Consider the following 14,084-nt stretch of genomic DNA (forward strand, 5'->3'; position numbering starts at 1 on the left):
ACAAGTAAATTAGTGAGTGAATAAGAATGTGAAAAATCAATGACAGGGTAAACAGCAAGTAGGTAAGTGGGAAAGCGAATGAAAGAGTGTGTTTGCCAGTAAGTGACTGAATACTTACGCAAAGTGAGAAAGTGAGAATGAGAAGCTAAGTGAGTTAGTGAAGAAGTGTTTAAGGGATTAATACAACCAATGAGTGAAAATAGAACGTTCGGCAGAGGGAGCCTAAGCAGTGTAACACAGTGAATTCCTTAGTCAGTCTGCCTCTACCTCTCGCACAAACACAAAATATGTCTCGGCATATCCTTCAGAGAAGAAGAAAAAATAATTGTCTGGAAATACTATCCCTTTATCCATTATTTGACACCATGTTTTGGATTAGGAACTTTTGGTTAATATTTTCTTCAGCATACCCCCTTAACCCCCCCCCCCCCCCCATAACGAAACACAAAAACATGATAAAAGTAAACATAATGCAATAAAATGTATGTAAGTGTGCAAAATTCATGCAGCTACCCAAAATGTGGGAGAAAGTTTGCAAAATTGCAAATCTGGCATTTATTTAGACATCTAATTTTGTACAGATGCCATATGTCTATTCTGTCTCATATAATAAATTCCAACAAAGGCAGTAGACACTAATTATTTTTTTTGGAACACATGTTAAAGCCAATATGTCCATACAGATGGTTTATTATTGCACCCTCTTAAAGGCTGCATATGGTTTGAGTTACATGAAATTTCACAGATAAAACTTTTAGGTAAGAAGTTTGGTGTTGATTACCCCCTTTAACAAACCTTAGGGGTACAAGATTTGCGCTGCGAGAATATTTTTAAAAGGTCTAACAGATTAAATTGTCTGCCAGGATCTTGTAAAAGAAAAATCATTAAAACAATATGTACATATATATAAATATACCTCCATAGAAATATCTACAGGGGCTTTTGGTCAGTCCTATTCTGCCATAGGTATGTAAGGGTGTAATTTACCCTCTCCTTCTGCCCATGACAGCATAGAGCATGGGGCGATTGGTCAGCCCATTTCAGTCATTGGCTCATTACCTTGTAAGTGATAACATTTGTCTGATCACATGTGCACATCCATTTCAAAATTATTGTGCTTCAGTGCCAAAGCAGGCAGGCCAGTCTTTTAGTTTTCCATTTTCTTTGTATAGGTGCTTTTTTCTTTCCTTCTCTTTATTTTCATTTTGAAAGTATACTACAGCAAAAAAGACAGTGCTAACTGGCTACTTGCAAGACGCTCACTTCATCTGCAGTGTACTCTACCCTGCATAGCCACTGCATCTTAACTAGCTGACTATCATAGAATGGTATTATCCTTACAGTACCATTGATTTTACCATTGCAAGATGGCCAACACAATTCTAATGTGGCAGTGAGCTGGAACTATACACAATGTACAATACCACTGCAGGACGTCCACTACTATGTCTAATACCATTGCAAGTAGTCTACCTGCTGCTTTAACTTTGTTATTGCAAGCAAGAGTCTGCCAGTTTTACGCAATAGTATGTTTTTTTTTTATACTTTTCTCTTTAAATTTATCTTGCATATGTGACTGAATTTGTGTATACGTTGTTATGTGGTTGTGTAAGTGGTTGAATGCAAGAATGAATAAGTGATTAGGTATGGATTCACAAGTACAAGGGTGCCTGACGTATTGCATGTATGATGACTTGTTTAGTGCCTAAACCAATCAGGGACCAAGGAGTAACTTTAATGCTTGTAATCTTCCATTAAGTGGTAGTTGGTTGATTTGTCCAGTTGAACTTCTCATCTCTAACAAGCAAGAAAAGTGTGCACACAAACATTCTATTTCCACACATGAGGAAGAATAATTAGAGGGGACATGGGTCACAACATCTTTTGTCAGTCATCCCAGAAGAAGAGGCCAGTGCCGTTAATAATGAGGAGTATGTCAAATTAGTAGTTGACTGGTCCCACTCCCCATGTCTCTTGAGATTCAACAAGCCATCGAGAAAGGCGATTGCTTACACCTGGACCTGCATGCAGTTCACCAGGGTCACTGGAAAATAAAAAAGATACACACCTCACAGTGAACCCTGGAAGCTCAACAAGTCTTGAAATCTCTCTGCATTCTTCAACGTGAACTACTGCCATCAGTAGATGAATGCCTCCTGAGAGGCCACCATTTTGTACTTCCCCAAAGCCTCCCCCTGAAAGCGGTACAGCTCACACACTCTGTACATCAGGGAATGGCTAAAACCAAAGCAGACTTCGATCCAAAATGTGGGTTTCTCAGATAGACAAGATGGTGGAGACTGTTGTAAGGGAGTGCTCAATGTGTCAAGCATCTGGTAATGCAAACCCACCACCCCCCATGCTAAAGAGGACATTCCCAGAGCCCTATGAGTTAGGTTGAGTGTGAATATGGGAGCTTCCAGAGGGACACCATGTATTAATGATTACTCAAAATACCCAGAGATGGTGCTGGTAAATAACACTGTGACTGACAAACTGATTCCAAAATTTAATAAAATGGCCAATCATTCAAGACATTAGGGCAGACAGCAGCGTCCCTTCCGAAAACTGGCCGAATATCAAAACTCTCTCCATTTCAATCACTCAAAAATAACTTCATGATGGCTCAAAGCCAAAGGTAGGCAGAATGTTTTGTGAAGCCATTAACAGAGATAGTTTGAATTGCACAAGCCGAAGGTCAGATCACCAAAAGACATAGACTACTTCACATATTTTTTATAACACAGACAGACTTGCCAGATTTACAAGATGCAGGATTGAGGCTGGGATTCGAGACTGGTTTCCCATGTTATATGGTCGCACTAGGCCACATGGCCTTTCGTGGAAGCTTGTCTCGGTTTGGGCCCAAGGTTTCAAGAGGACCTTGAGCAAAACCAGAGCCAAGCATCAGGATGGAGCTTTCAGTGGCTAACCCATCTCTAGTATCCACTATTACCATACTTTTTTCTAGTACGTTTGGGCTACCCAATTCTGCTGGTCACGGAGTCGGCAAGCAAACACTTTACATAACAGTTTACAGAATCTGAAACTGATTTTCAGATTTTTTTTCTGCAGGTTGCAAAATGGGGCATTGTCAGGCTCATTGTTTTCAGCACTATTACTTAACAAGTATATTACTGTTGCTGTTTTTACAGTGGAGGTTAACTTATAGAATTATCGCTGGAAAAACTATGAATTATGGGCACATTTTTCACTGGGGTGTTCAGCATAACTTCAGATAGACAACAGGAGTGAAGCCCGAAGTGTTTATGATGTCACTCAGAACCCTGATGTGAAAACATCCTCGTAATTCATATTTTACTATCTATAATTGTATGTTTTATATGTTACTCCAAATCATCTACCCCAACATATACATCTGGGCAGATAAGTAATGGAGGAGCGATTTGCAACATGTAAAATACATGTATAAAGAAAACCCATCCCAACTGCTCTGGACATGTACCCTTCCTCACCCAAATTAAAAAATAAATACCTAGCCTCCTGCCTCCAACCAGCCTCAGAAAAAGCCCTCCTTGCTTATGTCAAGATATAAAAAAATACCTGGCACCACACTAGTATTGGTTCTGTGAGAGGCACTTGTCATTGTGGCTTCATTTCCCCTCTCATTTCAAGTCTGTAGAGACCCACTGACAGGGCAGAAGGCAGTTAGCGGAGGCATAGTGCTGCCCAGGTTCTCCTGTCTTTCTTGGGTATATCGAGACTCAGGAGAGGTGGATATTACCGCAAATCCTCCACCATGCTCTGGTCTTTGGAGACTGGGTCAAAGTGGCAGAATAACGGGTAAGCAAGCGTTTCCCCTGAGTAACTTTCCAACAGTGGTTAACCACTTTTATTAATCATGGGTGTGATTTCACTTCAGTGAATACCCATATTCTGATCTAGTTATTCACACTAAAGGCTTTCAATGGAAGCCATATTCAACAATTGCTTCAACTGTCTCATTTTGTAATAGTATCCCAGAAACGTTCAGATGCAACACCACTAGTGTTCTGGACCTCCCCTCTTTCTCCAAGTGGCTTTCGGACAGTTCTTGTGGCACCTAAACTAAAGAGGCTAATGGTAGGCCTTTGCCTATGCATGCCAGGAAATTACCAGGCGGTACCAGGGCTGGGGCACTAAGGGGTGAGTTCCAGCAAATGCACTGCAGCTTTTGAAGCATGGGGAACTTACTCACAACACAGTATTATCGCTCCAAGAAGGCTCACATCTACTTGTAAGAATATTTCTTATCAGCACACTTCCAAAACTGGCGAGGAATATGGAAGCTCATGGGTTCTCTTTCTTGGCGATGCTGGGAACCTAGGCTCATCTTGGCACTCCAAGCAGGCAATTACAGCAGCAGGGCAGGTAACAATTAAATGGGCAGAGCTTAGGGTTAACTTGAGCCAGAGAAGACAGAAAGCATGCAACACCAAGTCAAGGAAGGAACTCCGCAAGGTCCATAGAGTTCACACAATGAGATGATTCTAAGATCTGGAGTTGGGCTCCAGTTTGTATTCTTCATCTATGATAGTGGAACATCAGTCCTCTATCAATGATGGAAACTGACAAGTTCAAAGTTTAAGACTCCAGGACCTGTGGCATTTTACCACTCTGAGAAGGGTTGACAGTTGCTTGTTAGATCAGTCTTCTTCTGCTTCCAGCATGAGCTAAGGGTTACAGTGGAGATACGCCATCAAACTGGTTTTTCTCCAGGGAAGGCTGATCTGGTGGGAATGTTAGTGTATACTATAGAGACAATTCTCTAGAGCTGTGGTTCCAAACCTTTTGACTTCTGTGGACCTTTTGCTCCGAATGCATGCTCTCTTTTAGTCAACACCTCAATTGAGAGCACCCTTCGTCCATTCTATATTCCTGTACTTGCGCTGCTCAAACAAATTAAGCTAAGGGCACAATTGAATTAGCCTCCATTTCAAAATCTTTCACAGTTTCAATATTAGAGTTAGCTTCTTTATTTAAACACACTTCGCTAATCTAATAATATTTAGTGTTCCATACAATCTCAGACCACCACAGTAGGAATGGCAGCCCCCCCAGCTCTCAATAGACCTCAGAACCACTGCTCTAGAGAATCAGATTGAAGACGAATCTCCTATGGTCAGTATTCTCCCTCCTTTTTAGCGACCTTTTCACAGAAAGCAATGTCTATGGTCTTTTTGGGGGAAAAACCAAAATGAATCCCTTGTCAGTAGTCAATTTGGTGATCACAATCACTTTCTCGTTTAAACTTGGTCTAGTATTTGCAATCAACTATTGGGAACAAAAGCTCCTGTTCCAATACCAGGGATCCCTGGATATTTTCAGGTGTAGCACCAATATCATACACTAACAGCCACCAACTAGGAGCTGGCAGTATTGGGATAGAAATTATGTTGTGGTCTTCCTCTGTCTAAGGACACAAGAGATGCCTCTATGGAGCACTAGAGTGGCTATGTATGTCTATATTGATAGCTCAAAACTAGCAGAGGAGCAACATAGCATAGGACATTATTATAAAACATAATGTACATAACTCAAGGATTACATCTCTGAAATGCACCACACATATTTGAAATTGTATTTCACATATCTTGGCTCAGGAAATTTAAGTAATTTGCCCAGGATCACAACATTGTCAGTCAAGAACCATGATAAGGACAGAATTCTAACCCAGGATTCAAACTCAGCAGCTTAGGCAGTAGACCACATCTCCTGGTGTTCAAAGGATTGTTTTAAATTAATTATAGTTTTCATTCATAATTGAATCCTCAGTGCAAATTGTATTTATACTTTGTGGATCTTATAATATCATATCAATAGGCTATCCTGTTTTAGGTTTAATCCTATAATAACTGATAAAACCCCACTGAAAGGGCAATAGCCCTCACCAGTGTAAACATATAAACACTGAAAAAAACATCTGCACAACCACAAACTGAATGCCATTCAAAGAAAGGAAAAGGAGAGTGAAAGAGTGATTTTTATTTCTTCCTGAAGGGGCCAATAAAATGTGACTTTGTTATACACGGTAGCAGCAAGAAAGACTGGGCAAACATTATTCTGCTTGAATGTTGTTGTTTAGGAATGTCACTAAAATATTGTTTCTTCCTTTTGCTTTTTTCAGTTTTGTGGTCTTTGGTCTAAAGATGCAGGGTTTAGAAGCATGTTTTAGGTCTTATTTAATAATTTTATAAACTGTAGACAATCATATTTGAAATTTTGGCTACATTTGATCATTTCACTGATGTCTGATTTCATAAGAATCTTTCCCAATATTAACCATCACATTTACCCACAGACAGAGAATGGGTGAAACCCTTTGATATGTCAACCCTCTTTTTCCGCGAGTCAGTATTGATAGTAAGCGAATTGCCAAACACCACAGGCTTTAAAATTAAATGCAAGGTGTAATGACAGGATTATGTGAAAAGAGTGTTGTCACCAAGCATCTGGGATAGTGGTTAAAACATGACAACAGACTTTTGGAAAACATGGAACGCTGCTGAAAAACATTCTTATCAAGTTCAACAAAGATTAGAGTGATATTGTTTGTATTTGCAGTGATTCAGCTACATATATGAATACGGTGTGTGTTGACCTGTAAAACATTGATACCTGAGCTGAAGTGAAGTGCTTCTCTGTAGGAGATCCTTGCCACCTGCTAGATAGTATGCTGAAAGCATCTTTACAATCTTCAGAGTTAATGAAGAATGCTATTGACTTTGTAGTCCATTGTGGTCATCCCAACTGTGTCATTAAGCCAATGTTTCTCAGTCCTAGAGGCCTTGAATGCCATATTATCCATGTGATACCAAAGGGGATGATGGATGGAGGGTTTGAGCAAATCAAATACTCACCCCCAGTCTGATCTGGGTTTAATCCATCATCATTCTTTAGCTCACTCTAGCCAAGCCATGTCTTCCCTGGACCGGAAACAAGCATCCTGGGACCGGTTTCGGGTTCATAACCCTCATCAGCCAGGCTAGCTTGAATCCAGTGGCAAAGTGAGCAAGGGACCCACGTCTGGGCACACCCTGCCAACTTAGGGCGAACAAAGCGATACCAAAGGGGATGATGGACGGAGCGTCTGAGCAAATCAAACACTCACCCGCAGTCAACTGATCTGGGTTTAATCCATCATCATTCCCGAAACCGGTCCCAGGATATTTGTTTCCGGTCCAGGGAAGACATGGCTTGGTAGTTCGGGCTGGACTGTTCCCATGAGGCACAGGGTCAGACTGATTTGCATATGGCCATGTCTGAACTGGGGTGGTGGAGTGAGCTAAAGAATGATGATGGATTAAACCCAGATCAGTTTACTGGGGGTGAGTGTTTGATTTGCTCAAACGCTCTGTCCATCATCCCCGTTGGTATCATATTATCCATGTGGCGACCGTTTACAGACATTTTGCTCAGTGATGATGCCAAAGTTAAGAGATATGAGGATCTTCGATCGTATATGGAAAGTAATGTGAAAAATGTACACTCTACTGCATTCTTAGATTGTTGCAGGAAAACTTGATTGATGTAGTGGACATAATCAAAAGACTAGAGTCTGAAAACACCCTTTTCTACCACGTTTTCAATGTAATTGGTGTAGATATGAAACATCTTCTTGAGAGTAGGCTGGACAACACTTTTAGTGACATTGGCACTGCAACATGTTCCATGGTGGAATGCTTGCCACTTGGTAAGCGAAGAAATGCAGAGGAGCAATTCAGGAAATTTTATTTTACAATGCATGAGAAATAGCTTGCAATGATGCATAGAAAAGTCCCTTCACCGACCATGGCATTTGAAGTCAATGAAGCCTCACTGTGGTACTCTGCACAAATTCTAGATCCCTTCCGTTCTCCAGACTTTGAAAAGTACAGCTTCATTTTTGACCACTTCAATAACTCTGATGGGCATATGCGCCCAGTTCAACGTATATGTTGCAGAACCTGTCCCACAGAATCGCAGTCTTCAGGTGTTGCCATGGAAAGCTATGTCAGTGGCCAGAGTTAACAAATTGTGGACAGGCTGTTTTGGCGTTGCCTGTCTCAGGTGCCAATGTTGAGAGGGCCTTTTCATAGATAAAAGTTTACATGGAAAAGAAAGAGCGAGCTGCGTGATCAAAGACTCACTGAACTATTGTATAGTGTACTACAATAAGTTTGATTTGTAAATATGTATTTGGACCTCACATACACTGTACATACACTGTCTATATACCATGCACTATCAATGCAGAAAGCAATGATAAAAGCAAACTGTGCTAAAAACACCAGAAAAACACTGTTTGTGTTGTTTTTAATGTTGTAAAAATCTGTAGCCACTGATAACCACTGTTTTTAAGGTGTTGCAATCACTGAAAAAACACTACCAGAATTTATCAAAAATAGAAACTGAAAACAGGAAAGCCTACATATCTATAAAGATTTACATTAATCTAATTCAACTGTTATGTTTGTTGTTGTTTAATTTATTATAATTTCTTAAAAGTAGGCTCTCTTAGACAGAGGCAAGAAAGATACTGGCAAACTTTAGGTGACCAAAAGCAAAAAATAGTGGGATGGGACAGATGCACAAATCAACGGCTGATTTTAGTTTTCACGCAACACAAATGAGCAAAATATATCTTCTTTGTTATGTTATGTTATGTTATGTTATGTTATGTTATGTTATGTTACTGAGACTTCTAAAGCGCTCTGTTACCCTAGAGTGTCCTGGCGCTGAGCACTGCCTACCTGGATAAGGATAAAAATAAAGCTATTTATGTAAAAAGCCAGGTTTTCAATCCCTTCCTGAGAGGGAGGAGCTGGGTTGAGTTTCTAAGGTGCAAAGGCAGGCTGTTCCAGGCCTTTGAAGCACAATAACGAAAACTCCTGCCACCCCAACTGGCTTTTTTGAAGCGAGGAACGATCACATGTTTTGCTTCTGAGGAGCGCAGCGCTCTTCCTGGAACATACCATTGTATACCATGTTTCAGAAAAGCAAGACCAATACCCATGAGGGCCTTGAAAACCGTGCAAAGAGCCTTAAATTGTGCACGTTGTCTCACAGGGAGCCAGTGAAGATCTCTGAGTCCCATTCTCACAGAGACAAACCTAGGTGTACCGGTTAGCAGCCTGGCTGCCGCATTCTGTATGATCTGGAGCCTGTTCAGATGTCTCTTTTGGATGTTCAAGCCGAGACTGTTACAGTAATTCAGTCGTGACTGAATGAGCGCTGTGACTACTATCTTTAGGCTGTCTTTGGGAAGGAGGAATTTAATTTTCCTCAGAATTCTAAGAATGTAGAAGCTGGTTGAGACAACCTTGCTAATTTGGTCACCAAAGGAGAGTTTAGAGTCAATGATCACCCCCAGGTTCTTAGCCTTCTCCGCAGGGACCGGAAGCGTGCCCATTGCAGTTGGCCACCAGTCCGGCGTCCAGAGTTTGGAGATGTTCCCAAATATAATCACCTCTGTTTTATCTGCATTGAGTTTCAGGCAGTTTAATGCCATCCAACCCGCGATCGCCTGCTTACAGTCATGGCATCTTGATCCCATCTCCACTTCTTTACCATTCTGAAGAGACAACACGATTTGCGTGTCGTACGCATACGAGGTCAACTGGAACCCAAAAGATCTAATAAGGGCTGTCAGTGGTGACACATACACATTGAATAATGTGGGACTGAGAGAAGACCCCTGCGGCACTCAACAGAGGAGAGAGAAAGGCCTAGATCTATCCCCACCGAGGTCCACAGTTTGGGTCTTGTCGGTAAGTAAAGATCTAAGAAGATCCCAGGTCTTGCCTTGGACCCCACATTCTAATAAACGGTCCATCAGAACTACATGATGGACCATATCTAAGGCGGCCGAGAGATCCAGCATGATCAGTATGGCGGCTCTTCCCTGGTGCAAGGCCTCTCGGATCTCCTCCGTAGATTTAATTAGAGCCAGCTCGGTACTGTGTTCCACGCGGAAACCGAACTGTGTAGAGTCCAACAGAGAATTAGTTTGGAGAAACGTACTGAGCTCGCCATTCATGGCCATCTCAATCATTTTCCCTGGAAAAGGAAGACACGAGATGGGTCTATAGTTGTTTGGGTCTTTTGGATCCAGGTTGGATTTTTTTAATAAAGGAAGGATAGATGCAGTATTCCAGGGTCCAGGAAAGTGACCCGATTTAAAAATGGAGTTAAACTGTGGGGTAAGGGCTGCCCCTATAGTATCTGGAACCAGTTTAAGTACAGAAGCTGGACAAGAGTCCAGAGGGGAACCAGATTGAAAATCTGACAGTAATTTGGTAACCCCTTGTAGGTCCAGCGGCATGAAGCAATCTAATGTGGGGGAAGGCATAATGTCAATGAGCGACCCTATCGCTGAGGCCTTGTTGGCGTCAGTTAGCTGGAGAGTAAAGGAGGAAAAGATAATTTCCACCTTTTGCAAAAAAAAGGCGGCCAGAGTTTCGCAAAGTTCCGGGCTACTGTCTATCCTGGGGCTAGTGGAGGTTGTGAGTGTAGTAATAGTTTTGAAAAGTTCTTTAGATGAGGATTTAGCTTTCCTAATTTGTTCCCCAACATAAGACTTTTTGGTATAGAAAAGAAGTTTTTTGTAGTGTGTAAGACTTACTTTATAGGCCTCTTTATCGATGTTATTATACCCTCTACTTCAGGCTCGCTCTAGCCGCTTACAATCAAGATGTGTGCTTTTAGGTTTTCTGAGTACCAAGGGGCAGATGGAAAAGCCCTCTTGGGAATGCACTGTTTGCCCGGCACTAATTTCCTGCAAACGAAATCTACCCATTCCGTGTGGGTGGCCGTGGCTTCCTCTACATTAAATAGCGGTGGATAAGCTGTGGCTTTCAGGAGACTTCCTAGCTCTAGGCTATTAATATTTCTCCAGGCCCTTGTAGTTGACAAGGCCTTAGAAAAAGGTTTATACTGGTAGCGCTTAACCTGTTTAAATTCATATAAAATCGCAGTATGATCAGTCCAGGAGAGTGGCAGTGCTTCTGTGTAAGCGAGGTTAGAGTTGCTAGAGAAAATTCCATCTAATGTATGCCCTGCGGTGTGAGTGGGGTATTTTACAAGCTGCTTGAGGACCCCTCTGCTAAAACTTTGCTGCAGTCTTATGTTATCAGGGTCTGTGAGGTCTTCAAGATGGAAATTAAAATCCCCCATGACCATAAAGCATTGCCGCACATTCCCTCGTCAAGAAGTGTTCCAATGGAATCTAGGAACACGCCTCTTGGGCCCGGGGGGCGATAGAGGAGGACGGCTTTAAGTGTGTCATGGTCAGATGTTCGAACAGTAATTGACAGTGCCTCACATGCCTGATTAGAGGCCTTAACAAAAGAGAGCTCTAAGGTGTTGTGATAAATCACTGCCAACCCACCACCCCTTTTGATATGTCTGTCAAGTGTATAACAAAAGAAACCGGGTGGAGTGGCTTTGACGAGGTCAGGTCCGGAGGCTTCATCGGACCAGGACTCTGTAATAAGTGCTAGTTTGATATTATGCTCCTCTATAAACAGGGCGCATTCCACACTATGCTTAATCAGAGACCTAGCATTTAGAGGAAGACATTTGAGTGATGTCTGATCAGCTTGACTGATCCTACCCCCCATTGTACTGGCCTGAAGACTGGTAGCATGTTTCACATTGCCAGAGAGGGCTAGATGACACTTTGGACATGGCTCAGCCTGTGCTTCCAAGAATAAGTTGGGAGCCATCCTTCGGCAGCACGCATTGCCCCCCTCAGGGTCCAACCTCAAGAGATGCTCTCTAGAGTAGGTCAAATTGTCTGACATGGAAGAGCCAAGGGGACAGGCCCTAAGCCCGGTCCGAGCACGGACGGGCACAGAAGGGCTTGCCTTAGGCACGCCTTTGGCATGCCAGCGGCGCGGTCACGTCAGTGTGACAATTTATATGTTGCGGCTGGGAAGGCCTAGACCGCTAACCCCCAAGATGACTACGGTTGCCGGGCTGAGGAAAGAATATAAGGAAACCCTGGATGCCAGGAAAAAGAAGATCAGGGAGGAAGCATGGGAAGAACTTTCTTGTGTGGATGTTATAAGAAATAGCGCAAAGTTTTGGTCAGTGGTAAATAAACCCTTCTTCTGTGATACATGTAATGATCAATTAGACTGCGGCATTGGGAAACAATCTTGGCACTCTCATTTTAAATCAGTCTATGAAATGGGCACCTGTGGTGAATCGAGTATTTCCTCCACTATTGTGAACCCATATACTTTATTAGTCTCTAAGACAGAGGTGGTTGAGGCCATCGGTAAAATGACAAGTAATAAGGCTCCAGGTCCCGATGGCGTCCCAGCGGACCTCTTTAAATCTGATCCTGAGACTTGGTCCATAGTATTAACCAATGTTTTTAATCGGGTATGTGTCGCTGGTATTCCGGACACTTGGTCCGAATCAGTGATCATACCCATTTTTAAGAAAGGTAACAGGGGGGACCCTAGCTGTTATCGGCCTATCTCCCTCATTGATTCAGCTGTGAAGGTTCTGGGGCGAGTGGTCCTGGGCAGACTAACTGATTGGCTTGAAGACACAGCTACTCTTTCGTGTCTTCAATATGGGTTTCGCAAGGGCCGCGGGACCATAGACCAGAGCCTGAACCTCCAACTTTTAATAGGCAAGTATACCATAGCCAAAAAAGGGGCGTTGTATCTGGCCTTTATGGACTTGTCCTCGGCGTTCGATCGAGTAAATCGTTCGAAACTTTGGGGGTTACTCCTTAAATGTGGCATAGATGCTAATATCGTACATTTCCTTGCGGATCTGCATGGAGATCTCACTGCCACGGTCAGATATGATCGCCTTGGTAATTGCACGGATAAGATCGGAATCACTAACGGCGTTAGGCAAGGATGCATTTTAGCCCCCCTGCTTTTTACACTTTATATTAACGATTTGGGTTCTACATTAACTGAGTCATGCAAGGATATTCCTAGGGCGGGCAAATATGCCATTCCAGCATTATTATATGCTGATGATGCCGCGCTCCTAGCTCGCACGGCAGTAGGGCTCCAAAATCTTTTAGATTCTTTTGCAAAATTCATGATTGCACTTGATCTCGGAGTGAATTTCTCCAAATCCCATGTGATGATTGTGGGCACTAAATCAAAGAGAGTAAAGACTATGTTTTGTGAAGGTCATGTTTTATCACGGGTTACGAGATTCCCTTATTTGGGGGTCATGTTTGACGACAAGTCCACCTGGGCCCCACAATTAGCTGCCAAACGTAATGTTTTTGCTAGGGCTACACTTGCCGTCTTGGAGTTTGGACGCAAATTGGGGGTGAAGCCCATGCAAGCTATGTTGAACATTTACGTAGCCAAATGCACCTCCATTGCATTGTATGGTGCTGATTTGTGGGGAATTAAAAATATCTCCGAATTACAGGTTGTAGAAGATAGATTTTTAAAATCTTTACTATCCCTCCCCTGCTCAACATCGGGCTATATCGTCCACCAAGAATGTGGGATAGACTACCTAACGGACCGCATAGCTATTGCCCCACTCTTGAAATGGATTCCAATTTGGCTAAACCCTGAACTAGAACTGAATCACGCGATCTTAAAAGATTGCCTATCTTTAGAGCATGGTAAAACTATCCCGTGGTTGAATTATATCAAGTATCTAGCCAGGCATTTGGGCCGACCTGAATTATTTGAAAATCCAAGTAATATAGTAAAGGGGGATCTAAAATGGGCTAAAGTTACCCACAAACAGAGGGCAATGCTAATAAGGGAAGAAAAGGAGTTACTCAAACCCACAGTAAGGGCTCATCAGTTGATCATTACATCTAACAGTTTAGAGCCTTACCTGGGTATTATTAACAATATGAACCATCGCTTTTTGTTAACTAGGTTTAGAATGAACAAATTCCATCTCCTACTAACTGACTCCCCTAGCTGGACGAAGGAGAGGGATCTGGGGATCTGTTCATGTGACAGATTTTCCATTAAAGACACCACGCACTTTATCTTCTTTTGTAGTCACCTGTCTTCAATCCACAAAAAATACATTATTCCTCTTATAAAAAACAAAGGATTTAGACAGGTAAAACCAGCACTCATGTATCTTCAGAT

The 14,084-nt window shown here is 42.3% G+C and overlaps 1 protein-coding gene across 1 annotated transcript in view; it reads right to left on the bottom strand.

Moving 5' to 3' along the window:
- The window catches only part of LOC146866449 (transmembrane protease serine 11C-like), a 430,518-nt gene that overhangs the window by 338,110 nt on the left and 78,324 nt on the right, over positions 1–14,084 (bottom strand). The window lies entirely within an intron of this gene.

Source organism: Triturus cristatus, chromosome 2_1 (assembly GCF_964204655.1).
Source record: "Triturus cristatus chromosome 2_1, aTriCri1.1, whole genome shotgun sequence".
Lineage (NCBI taxonomy): Eukaryota > Metazoa > Chordata > Amphibia > Caudata > Salamandridae > Triturus > Triturus cristatus.